Raw genomic sequence first — 13,414 nt, forward strand, 5'->3', positions numbered from 1 at the left:
GACCATCTGAGGAATGCATTCCGACATCAATACACTTCTCCCCTTCCATTTTTATTTCTTCCCCCTTTTGAAAAAGAATGAAAATGCTTCTAAAACAAAGGAGTTAGATTGGAGGGGAACTAAGATGTATTGGTCACATCTCCCCACTTAGCCTGCCTCACCAGACTGTTTGAAAGGATAAAATGGGGGAGGAAAAATGTGATATACCATATATACTCGTGTATAAGTTGAGTTCTTCGGCACATTTTTTGTGCTGAACGCCCCCCCCCCTCGACTTATACATGAGTCAGGTGTATTTTAAAAAATATTTTAGGGTTTTTACTTTGTCAGCTGCCAGGGGGCGCATTTTTTAAGCTAGCAGCACCACAATTTCAGGGTATCATCAGGTGACATTCCTGATGATACCAGCCAAGTTTGGTAAATTTTGGTTCAGGGGGTCCAAAGTTATGGACCCCCAAAGGGGGTGCCCCATCCCCCATTATTTCCAAAGGGAGCTAATAGTAGATGGGGCTACCCTTTAGAGGGTCCATAACTTTGGACCCCCTGAACCAAACTTCACCAAACCTGGGTGGTATCATCAGGAGGGTCTCCTAAAGGTACTCTGAAATGTTGGTACTGCTAACATAAATATTCCTGCCCTGACAGGTTGTGTGAATGTCCCTTCTAAAATGACACCTGCCATGTGCAATTTAAAAAATATGTACACTAAAAATTATGAACTATTCTTTTAAAAAGCAGGGTAGTTTTGAGTCACAGTGAGCAGGCATGTTCATTCCAGTTTTTATTGTAAGATCCATTGTTTAAAACCCTTCCTTACAAAAAAGCTAAGGTTTTTGTACTTTTAAAGTTATTGTTGGTACCATATTGTTCTTGTTGACCCTCTTTTCCACTTAAAGAGCTAGTTTACTGTTTCTCTTTTAAATAAATATTCAAAAACATTTAACCTACTGATGCCTCAATTAATGTAATTTTATTGGAATCTATTTTTATTTTTGAAATTTACCAGTAGCTGCTGAATTTCCCACCCTCGACTTATACGTGAGTCAATACGTTTTCCCAGTTTTTTGTGGTAAAAGTAGGTGCCTCGACTTATATGCGGGTCAACTTATACACGAGTATATATGGTAAATAGCAACAGTCTGAAGGGGGATCTTCCTCATTTAACATCCACTTTAACATTGAAAACCTGCCCAGCAATTGTTAAGTTCTTGCCTTGGAAGGGAGATGTACAATATGTTCTGTTATTCTCACCCTCTCAGTATTTCCAAACCTCAAGAAGGATTCTACTTCTGCGATAGCCAGACTACAAGTTTTTGGAATTTGTCTGTGAATCGAATCTGCTTTCACCCTCCTTCCAAATTGTGGTATATGAAATGCACTTGCGAAACCCTGTTCTTGTGTCATATATCTTTGGATTTCTGCAGAAATTCCAACAGACTCCTCATATTTCCGCTGCTTGAGTGTCACTACTGTTGGTCTGGCATGAATGAGACCTCCGTAACTCTCTGTAACCTTTCAGTTCTCTGGCAAGCTTTACCCTAAATCCCGGTGGATCATACTATTGTAAAAAGTGCATAATTGATGCTGAAACTATTTTTGCAACTGTCTTCCTCACATCCGTTATTTTGTTACACTGATAGAACTCCAAAATATTTGCCGGCTAGCAGGGGTGGAATAAAAAAATGAAAACGTTCCTGCATTTTGAAAAAGGGAGAGTCCGAAGAACTTTCACATTATCGTTTCAATGGAAATAATTTCTTTTCATAAAGCACACATGAACTTAAGTGAAAACAGGCCAAAGGATTATTTTCATGAACTTAGCTCTTGGGGCTAGGAACAATTTCTGAAAATACTTATAATACCAAAACTTTGTAAAGAATTTAAACAGAAAAGTGCTTACAATAGACATTTCCTCTGTTTCTCTTTAGCATAAGCGATGTATTTTTTAATTTCTTTTTTTGTAGCATTGAAGCGATACCCCTCTGACATAAACAGAGAGAACAATCAAGCAAAAACAGCAGTTGGAAAAGTCACATATTTCACAAAAACCAAACCTGACCTAATGCAAACTTAGTTTGAAGTGTCATTTACAGGACAAGCTGTTTGACTTGTTTTCTGTGGAGTTACCATCTTAGAGCAACATTTAGATACTACACAGCTATGTAGGAAGGGGTGCCTACTGCAGATATTGAACACTTATAATTATGAATAAATAAGTATTTTTTTTAAAAAAAACTGTTATCTCTGTTGTGGTGGGTTTTCTGGGCCGTGTGGCCATGGTCTGGTGGATCTTGTTCCTAATGTTTCGCCTGCATCTGTGGCTGGCATCTTCAGAGGTGTATCACAGAGGGAAGTCTGTTACACACTGTGTCCTGAGGGAAGTCTGTTACACACACTGACACATGTTCCTACTGCTCTTGCTCTTGGCTTTCCCTGTGGAAAACAAGAGCATTTCAGATGTGCATTTGATGCTGTAGTGGGACAGAGAGAAGGTAAGCTCCCCTTCTGTAATTGGCCCCTGGGTGCCTTTTTATTTTTCCTGTAGAGCAAATAACAATTCTGGGAGAAGGATGACTGAGATTATGACAATGGCACAAAGAAAGAGATAACTTCTCTCTTTCCCGATCTCCACACTTTGTTCCCTATCCAATTTGGGGTTCTTTATGGTTGCTATTGGCAGGCCTTGCTTTTCTGGTTGCTTGGTATACTTATTGTCCAACCAATGGTACCATTGCACGTTAAGTCACTTTGGCCCATAGTGACTGGGTCAAAAAACTTGCCTACAGATCATCTCAGTTGCTTTCAGAGCATAACTCATAGAAGCCTAATCATAAGACCTAACGGCATATTCTAAATTAAGCTCTTGCGTTTCCACCATAGATAGCACAAACTGTGACCATTCTTGTTGTGAGAACTCTAGGAGTGGCTGCCAGAACCTGGATGACAGCTGAAGAGAACAGCCCATCAGTTTTAATAATTCTTAAGTAATTGGCAGTATATACCCAGCAGGTGAGCGGAGACTGTTCAAGGCTTTATGTCTTGACGCTAAACAAGTCCAGGTGGTTCAGGTTCAGGTCCAGATGGAATGGCCAGGAGGAAGGTGATCCCACTGCAGCTCACCTTCCTCCCAGGCAGTGGAGGTGGAAAACAACGGACATTACAAATCCGATCTGTGCCTCTAGTGTTGTCAACATCCAGATGGTGGCTGGAGCTCTCCAGGTGACAAAGATCAGTTCACCTGGAGAAAATGGCTGCTTTGGAAGGTGGACTCTATGGCATTATTCCCCATTGAATCCCCTGCCCTCCCCAAGTTCTGCCCTTTTCAGGCTTCCCCCCCCCCCAAATTCCCAGTATTTCCCAATCCAAAGTTGGCAATCCTACTCTAGAGGCTGTGACTTGAATGAAGGGTAGGCCCCAGCAGTTTTACCAACAGGACTGAAGCTCATCATGGCCCACACGCAAGCCACGCCCCTAATTTCCCCCCACTTTTTGTATTTCAAAAAACTGTGACTTTTTCAATTTCAGCACTTCTGACAGAAATGGTACATCTTAACTCCAAAAGAAACTGAGTTAATACACTACATGTTCTAACCAATTGGCAATGTTCTGAAACACATAAGATGTCATTTCCTGAAGGTCTCACGCCATATTCCCAATTTTCAGATAACAACCCTATGGTCTGTCAATCAAAGACATGAAGTGACTTTGAATGAAACCTAGATGGTGAAATCAGCATTTATGAGTTTTTACAATGAAGCACAAAATAGTATTTTAATGCAACATGGTTTGGCAGGAATTTTAGAGATGGACATGCATAAGATTTATAGTTATCAAACATGTGCTTCCAGGATGTTGGAAGTTCCTTTAAAATTTCATAGCAACATTTGCAACTGTATTCATTTCCTCTTATTTATTGCCATTCTGTAAATCTTAGTGAAATTGCCTTTCTGGTGTTAACTTCTTCCTCCCATTCCTGGATATTAACACTTTGACAAGCTGTTTCAAGAATGTTATGCTTCAAGGTATAGTAAATTCAGTAACAGAATTTTCCCTGTGTTGTTGGGAAACCTACTATACCTTTTTCACCATAAAGACAGAAGTTTGGTCGTAGTGATACAGTGGAAGTAGCAATTTCCACAGTGGAACATAGTCGCTCTCCAAAACCTTCCCTGCTCCAAACAACCAGTTGAGCCTGGCAGGAGCCCATCCATGGAGGAATTCATGGCTCAATCCCCTTGCACAAGGCAGCAAGGAGCATGGCGTGTGGAGGAAACAAACAAAGCCTCGGCTGGGTGCGAATGATACACACACATTACCTAAGCAAAAGTGAAGTGTTGGCTGCACTTGGCCTCACCTCAGGATTGCAAGAACCACAAAATGCCACTCACTGCCAGTAGTTACTCTTCACTGTCAACGGAGTGGCTTTTCTTATTGCACTCAAGCTGGAGAGAAGGTGGAATTGCACAGTATTTGAAAGACCAATGAGGTATACCTTCCACCGTCAGAAGAAAGGGAAGCTGCTGAAGCCCAGCTCATTTTATATCTCTCTTTCACTCACACAAACCCCTCTTCCCTAAAGATGGTGGAATTTAAATGGATCCTATGTCTGACGGGCCTGGCGGCACCCTCTGAAACTCTCTCCAGCCCTCCCCCTCCCGCAACACCAAGGGCTTATTTATTGATTATTTTAATTTTATTAGATTTATATCCTTCATCTTTCCTGGTGGAAACCAGGCTGGGGGCACCTTACAATCAACAATATGACAATCACAGACAACAATGAACACAAAAGTTAAAATCATTCTATCAATCCAATAAAGGAAAGATTGTGCCTTTTCCCATCACTGATCTCTCTCTCTCATGTGTTTGTGTGCATCTCTGTGTTTGTTCATTCTGTAATAAAAGGAGAGAAACCTAAAACCCTTGTCCATAGGGGTTGTGTCGGGTCCATTAGTATAATTGGGAGAAATGATGTGCACAGAAACACAAATTGAGAAAGTTCCATTTGATGCAAATATGGGCTAGCTGGATGAGGCTACTATCAGGCACATATGGGCTGAGTCAAGTTCTTTTATCCCTGGATCTAGGGAAATAATACCGGATTGTGAGTCAGAAAAAAAAACCCCACCAGTTGTATGTGGCTACTCTGTTCCTTTCTGAATAACAGAATTAATTTCATTTGTTACCTATCCAAAGTTAATAAACAGGGCACGTTCATTCTGTATTTTGATTAGTTACATTTTGACTGAATATCTGTTGTATAGTCTGAATATCTCCAGTCAATGCTGGGATCAGAGTCAATACTGATATGTAGAAAATCAATGCTCAGAGCTACCAAAAGCCCTGTAAATATTCAGATGTGCTTTTCCATTCCACCTTTGGAAAGTACATTGTAGTGAAACGAGTTCCTGACTTCAGCACAGTTTTGAGAATCATGTTTGTGGACAATTTCACACCATGGTGGCTGCTATTTGCTACTTTATTTTCCCATAGTCTTCACGAGAAGTAAAGCAACCCCCATGCAGAACACTTGCAGGCCCAAAGGAAACAGTAGTATAAATTAAGTATAGCTACCATTATTATCATAATGCAAAATAATATCCATCCATCCATCCATCCATCCATCCATCCATCCATCCATCCATCCATCCATCCATCCATCCATCCATCCATCCATCCATCCATCCATCCATCCACCCACCCACCCACCCACCCACCCACCCACCCACCCATCCATCCATCCATCCATCCATCCATCCATCCATCCATCCATCCATCCATCCATCCATCCATCCATCCATCCATCCATCCATCCATCCATCCATCCATCCATCCATCCATCCATCCATCCATCCATCCATCCATCCATCCATCCATCCATCCATCCATCCATCCATCCATCCATCCATCCATCCATTCATCCATTTATTTATTTATTTCATTGGACTTCATAGACCGCCTCATCCCCGGAGGGCTCTAGGCGGTTCACAACATAGACAATATAACAACCAATAAAATCCTAAAAACATTAAGATCAATATGCAGCATAACAACCCACCTTAGCGGCACCCGGTCTAAAGGCTGGGAGGGACTGGCAGCACCAGATGGAACTAATATAGGGCACTGCCAGAGATGACATTGTGGAGGGCCTCACAAGGGGGCAGACGATTTGCGGCCAGCCTCGCCAAAAGCCTGGTGGAAGAGCTTGGTCTTACAGGCCCTTCGGAACTCACCAAGATCCCGCAGGGCCAGACTGCTGGAGGAAGGGCATTCCACCAGGCAAGGGCAAGGGCTGTAAAGGCCCTGGCCCAGGTAGAGGCCAGCCGCATCCTTGAAGGGCCGGGGACTTCCAGCAACTCCGCCGACGCAGAGCGTAGTGGTCTATTAGGGACATATGGGGTAAGACGGTCCCGCAGGTATGAGGGCCCCAAGCCGTGAAGGGCCTTGCTGCAGTAAGATCAAGCAAAACTAACAGTGCCAATCCGCCTTGGTCTAGCTGCATGCAAAGCATATCTGTGATAGCGACAAGGACAGCCTCCATCCCATGCCCAGCACAGAAGCTGGACTGGAAGGGATCCAGTGCTGACGTGTCCTCCAGAAAGCCCTGAAGCTGCTCCAACACCACTCTCTCAATTACCTTACCCAGAAACAAAAGATTTGAGATGGGGCGGTAATTGGCCAGATCACCAGGATCTAAGGATGGTCTTTTCAAAAATGGGCAGACCACTGCCTCCTTCAACCCACCCGGAAACACTCCTTGCTCAAGGGAGCCATTGATGATATTCAACAGGTGGGGTCGTAACTCCTCCCGGCAAGCTTTTATTAGCCAGGAGGGGCACAGATCCAGAGGACAGGTAATAGGTCTAACAGCAGCTAGGACCCAGTCAATATCAGACTCGACGAGTAGGGAAAACCGGTCCATACAAGACCTGAAGACGGCGACGGAGCCTCAAGTTCACTAGGTGACCGGAAGGTGGTCAGAAGGTCCCAGCGGAGTGACGTGACTTTATCTGCAAAAAAGCTCATGAATGCCTCACAGCCAATAGCCAATTGAGAATTTATGGACCCCTCTGTCAATGAAGTGAGGGACCGAATAATCCGAAACAGTTGTGCCGGGCGAGAGCTAGCAGATGTGAGAGAGGACGAGAAGTGCTCTCTCTTCGCCCTCTTCGTTGCCAACTCATAGGCTTTCATAAATGTCCTATAAGTTGTTCGCGAAACTCCGTCGCGAGACTTCCTCCACACATGCTCTAGTCGTCTGAGCTCCCGCTTCATTTGGTGCAGCTCCGTGGTATACCAGGGACCCTGCCACAGATGGGGGTGCAGAGAACGCCGGGGAGCAATCACCTCGATGACATCAGAGAGCCTGCAATTCCAGTCCTCCACCTGCTCATCAAGGGTGCCAGGGGGCTCAGAGTCCCGCAGAGCATTCAGGAGACCAATAGGCTCCATAAGTCTCCGCGGGAGACATAAATCAGTCCGTCATTGGAATTTCAGGAATACTAAGAACAGTTCTGTTCCCCACATTTCCTGTAAACCCATCAATCCCTAGGGGAAACCATTTTACCATAGACTGCTACAGCATAGTGAGATACTGAAAAGGATCTTTTTTTCATTCAGTTTTGCATCTGCTAGGAGTGAGTTACTGAAGACTGAAAATAAGATCCAGCTTCATTAAGTAAAACACAATCTATACAATGCAGCCAAGTTACTTCTAAGTCCCATTCAGTCAAAAAGTTCATAATGTATTTAACTACTTCCCAAGGAGATTTAAAACTGCTTAACTGTAGCTGGAATGTGCCCAAGATATTTACCTCACATTATTTTTTTTAACTGGAGCCTTTGTCCCTAATCCTGCAGTTAGAACGGCATTAAATGGTGGTCCATTGCTGGAGGTCTCATACAGCCATGCCTGGTAAAGATTAGGGCTGCCAAGCTTTTATCACTGACTGCAGCCAGCAGGAAAAAAATAATTTTAGAAAATGGACATCAGGCGGTGGCATGACATCACTTCTGAGGAAAAAAGAAAAGAAGTAGCTAGGCAACAGGGAAGGAACAGGGATACTGGATCTCCTGGCCCATTGAACTATTCTGCTGGTATCTATGACTCCTTCCTGCTTGAACTGATATGGGACATTCATGAACATACTTAATTCTTCCAGAACAGTGGTTACCAATTGGGGTATGTGTCTCCCTAGGGCCGTGGTGGCGAACCTTTGGCACTCCAGATGTTATGGACTACAATTCCCATCAGTCCCATCAATTTGGCTATGCTGGCAGGGGTTGACGGGAATTGTAGTCCGTAACATCTGGAGTGCCAAAGGTTCGCCACCACTGCCCTAGGGGTTATGTGACAAAGTATTTGGGGGTATGCAAAAAAAACACATAATGGGTTTGCTAACCTGGGTATTCAATTTTAAGGAAATAGGTTGCCTAGAAGTACACAAGTGAAAAAAGGTTGGGAACCACTGTTATAGAACATAAAAGGGGACGTAAACTAGAATCCTCTTCTATTGCTCCACCAGAGACATCCTGCATCACTTATATTCTCCTTCCATACTGACATTGTAAAAAAAAAAAGTGAAATGAGATGGGGTATGACTAGCACCAATCAGAAAATGCCAAAGTGCCAGTCTTCCTGATCGGTGGTCCACATGCATACATCTGGCTTTATAGCACATTTCATGCAGAAGAGAAAGCATAGTTTAACATTGTTTGAATATTGCATAAATTATCTTTGATACCTTTGCTGCATCTTGGTGTCTGCACTTTTATAGTTTTTGAGATTCACAGTATAATTCTTATCTTTAAATGGCATTAAACCCTTAAGATTCGTTCCACCCTACTCCTGCCACACACAAACAGCAGAGTTGTTTCAAACCCATATGCCATCTGCAAATTTAGTAGCTTTAAAAAGCCAGGGGCTATCAAAGACTATTGAATTAGACAAAGTCTGAAGGAATAGGATTGGATCCACCTTAGTCTTCCCCAGCCCCCCTCTTTATTACAACTGCTGATTCAGATTGTTTTTATTCCTGTATCCATGATCCCCAGTATAGACTTTGTGGTAGTAAAAGGGAGCCTCGTTTTCACCAGTAGATCCAATCCATGGGTGTCTTTTCACTCAATACAATAGCATTACAAATTATCTGCATTATTGACCATCTGGTGGAAACTAAGAAGGGACCAGCGACTTTGGATTCAGTACACCCATCTTCCCAAATAAGGATGCAGAACTAGACCTGAACTAGAAAGGATGACCATCACAATATGAATTCTCACTGTAATTAGTTCTTTGTCTATTTCAATTTACATGCTGTACAAATTTAAGAGAAAATGCTTATAAGTTGTTCTATCTATGATACTTATATCCTACAAAATTGGCTAAGATGTATATAAAGGTGTCTGAGATGTGCTGGAAATGTAAACAAGAAAAAGGAACATTCATTCACATGTGGTGGGATTGTAAGATAATTTTAAAAAATGGTATGAAGTTTACAAATTAATGGAATATATATTAGACTATAATTTCAAATTTAAACCAGAAAATTATCTATTGAATCTGTTAGACACAACTATGAACAAGAGAAATGGAAATTAATACTCTACATGATCACAACAGTGAGAATTCTTCTAGCAAAGGAATAGAAATCTGCACATACTTTGGCAATGAAAGACTGTCTAAACAAGTTGGTCAAATTTGCTGCAATTGACAAATTATCAATGTTAATTACATACCAAAATTTAGAGAAATCATCAAAGATTGGGATATATTAGTTATTTTTTAAAAGGGGAAAGAGAATACTAATATCTTTCACTTAGTTTACAATACTAAATATATGGAATGGGGAAGTGATAAGTCCCCAGATGAACTGCTCAGTAAAGAGGAAAACTTTTATGATTGAATTTCAGGAGTTTAGTTAAGTGTTTAATTAAGAAGTAAAAGAGAATTACTGAAATAAAAATTAGTACCTAATGGGAAGTCTTTTTTTAAAAAAAAATGAAAATAATGTAATATTAGAGTTTAGGATGAAATACAATTTTTGTGTATTTTATATATGAATATTCTTGTTTGAAAATTAATAAAAATTAAAATTAAAAAAAGAAATGCGTTCTTGTCTAATATGGCTCTTTTTCTGTGTATCCTTGCTAGTTCAAGGATCTGGATCTCATTGGAATAGTGTATGTTTAGCAGAACATGATTTTGGCAGTGTAGTGATTTAAGTTGATCCATTTGGGATGTTGAGGGCTATAGTCCTCGAGAAGTTTGGAAACCATTGGGATGACTTCAGAATTAGCAGTCCGAGGATTCCAGCCATATGTTTATGCTGTAGGTATTGCTTAGGTGCCCAGTTAAGGATCTGAGAAGACCCAGCTAACCTGATTAGGATGAGATCATCCATGCTTTGTAATGTGATGTGATCACGACAACACAGCAAAAATTATATCCATATTGATATATTCAGCCAGGATAATCAGGTTGCTGTCCAGCCCATAATTCTCCTTGGAAGGAAAAATCATAGTCATAATCATTCTTAAAGCTGATATGATCCCAAGTGAAACTCTTGCCAAATATTAAATTAATTCAATTTGGAAGGTTTTTTTTAAGTTCTAAAATTTATAAATATTATTTTAAAAGCTGGAATATTTTTTTTAATTCTTTATTAGTTCGTAATACACAATCGTACATTTCAGACGATAACTTCAGTAATAGTTGTGCATAATAGGAACTAGGAGTTTAAATATATACAAGGAGGACCTGCATTCATTTGATAAGGAATGGTAGAATGATTTATATATATTATGAAAGCAAATGGTTGATCTAACTGATACAATAATAACGTGTGGTTTTGAACTGTATCTTTCATGGAAAACTTTGGCTCATTCCGCACATGCAGAATAATGCACTTTCAAACTGTTTTCAATGCTCTTTGAAGCTGTGGGGTATGGCAAAATCCACTTGCAAACAATTGTGTAAGTGGTTTGAAAACACATTATTTTGCGTGTGCGGAAGCGGCCGCAAGTGATAAGGGAAACCAAATATATTGGGTTAGATCCAATAGTCTGTAAACAGTTGCAGAGCTTTATTGGATGCCCCCACCCCCCAGTTCTTTTGAACCCCAGGAAAGTTTATTCCATCCGTTACAGAGCAAGCATCTTTTAATAGCTACAGGGGCAAATGAGCTGCAATGGAGCACAAAGGGAGATAAAATTGACCCATCTCTTTTATCAGCACAGTTGCGCAGACAGAAAAGATTTCACCCTGCTTGCACTGCAGGCTCCTGACCAATGAAGCTGTTAGTCTCCAGAACTCAGGGAATAAATTCCCTGCTGGGGAACTGCTGGAGAAGAGGATTGCTGGAAATAACCACGTAACATCCACAGATCATGGGATCCATCCTATTATTAAGCCAAAGCAATTTTTTTTCTGGTAAAGAAGATGATACATTGGCCTTATCATTCAGAAAGCTAGCTTCCCACTCACCTTCCTATTTGATTAATACAAATTAACAGGGAAGAAGAGTTGTTTTTATACTCACTTTTCTCTGTCTTTAAGGAGCCTCAAAGTGGCTTGCAGTCATCTTCTCCTCGCCTCCCCAAAACAGACACCTTGTGAGGTAGGTGGGGCTGAAAGTAATAACGAATGCTGCACAGGACATGCTTCATGATGCTGGAATGCTGCACAGGACATCATGTCAATGTCCGAGCACCCCTGCTACCACCAGCATATTGGGGGCAGGCTGGGGGCATGTCCAGGGGAGAAGCCGACATTAATTGGCTTCCTCCCGGCCATTCATTGCTTTGTGTCGGTGACCAGTACTTTAGACCTGAGTCACCAAAAAGATGGTGTAAGTCCATTGAGTCCCATGGGGGCTTCTCGGCAGCAGGAGGCCTTTTTGCTTTGCAAGAATCCCCATGCCACTGGGAGGCCTCTATTGGTGCAGCGGGATTGGGCGACTGTAGCACCATAGCCAGCTGCCTGGCTGCTTGGATGAGACTGTTAGACATCTGGAAGCACATGGCGCATGTTCAAAGTGGGAAATTTCACATCAGGCTCCAAGTGCAAAGGAAGGTGGCAGGTGGAAGAAGAGCATAAAAACAGATCTTTTTCAAAAGAACAGAAAAAATCCCCTTTTTCTGTTCTGAGGGGAGGGTCTGATATTAGGTTTATTGGGCGCCTTTTATTGTATTGCCGCTGTTTTAAATGGGATTTTACTACTTATTTTAGTAATTTAAATTGTTGGAGCCTATGTAATCTGTTTTTATTGTTTGCTCCTCGTTAATAGTGTGTTGGATTTTATGTTGTAAACCGCCCAGAGCTCCTTGGGGATAGGGTGGCATAAAAAACTAATAAACAAACAAACAAATAAATATATCCAAACTGCACGTTATTCTCCTGTGTGAACATGACAATCCTATTTCAAGTGGCGGTTGCACCACAATGATACCATCATGACTAATGTTATGCAGATGCACCCACAGTTTTATCACAGTTTGTCAAATGCCTTTTAGTAATCATCTATAAAATAGCGGGCAACACTATATAGGTACCATATTTAATAAAATGCCAAGCAAACTGATTGAGGGAAGCACATATCTTTACTGGATTATTAATACCCTGTTTCCCTGAATATAAGACATCCCCGGAAAATAAGACGTAGTAGAGGTTTTGCTGAAGTGCGAAATATAAGGCATCCCCCTAAAGTAAGACGTAGCAAAGTTTTTGTTTGGAAGCATGCCTGACGAACAGAATACAGACATATAAGACATCCCCTGAAAATAAGACATAGCGCATCTTTGGGAGCAAAAATTAATATAAGACACTGCCTTATATTCGGGGAAACATGGTACATCTCGGTAAACTTAGGGGCTTTCCAGAGCAATCCTAAGCAGAGTTATGCTGAAATCCTAAGCAGACTTACTCTGAAATCAATGGGCTTAGACTGGAGTAACTTTTCTCAGGATTGCACTGAAAGTAGCTTCAGATCCCTGTTTGTACTCTTATGAAGAAGAGTTTGGATTTATACCCTGCTTTTTTCAACTGAAAGGAGTCTTAAAGCAGCATAAAAACTCTTTCCTTTCCTCTCCCACCTTGTGAGGCAGGTGGGCTTGAGAGAGTTCTGAAAGAACTGTGACTAGCCCAAGGTCACTTAACAGGCTGCTTGTGGAGAAGTGGGGAAACAAACCCAGTTCTCCAGATTAGACTCCACTACACCACGGTGGCTGTCAAGGTCTCAAGAGGCCTATCTGTACTTGGCACACCAAGGCAGCATGTCAGAGGTCTGCAACCTGCGGCTTTCCAGATGTTCATGGACTACAAATCCCATCAGCCCCTGCCAGCATGGCCAGATGTAGGTTGCAGACCCCTGCAGCATGTACATCTCTTTGGAATATGGCTTGTGCTTCATTGCTG

This window comes from Sphaerodactylus townsendi, linkage group LG01, assembly GCF_021028975.2.
Source record: "Sphaerodactylus townsendi isolate TG3544 linkage group LG01, MPM_Stown_v2.3, whole genome shotgun sequence".
In the NCBI taxonomy this organism is placed as follows: domain Eukaryota; kingdom Metazoa; phylum Chordata; class Lepidosauria; order Squamata; family Sphaerodactylidae; genus Sphaerodactylus; species Sphaerodactylus townsendi.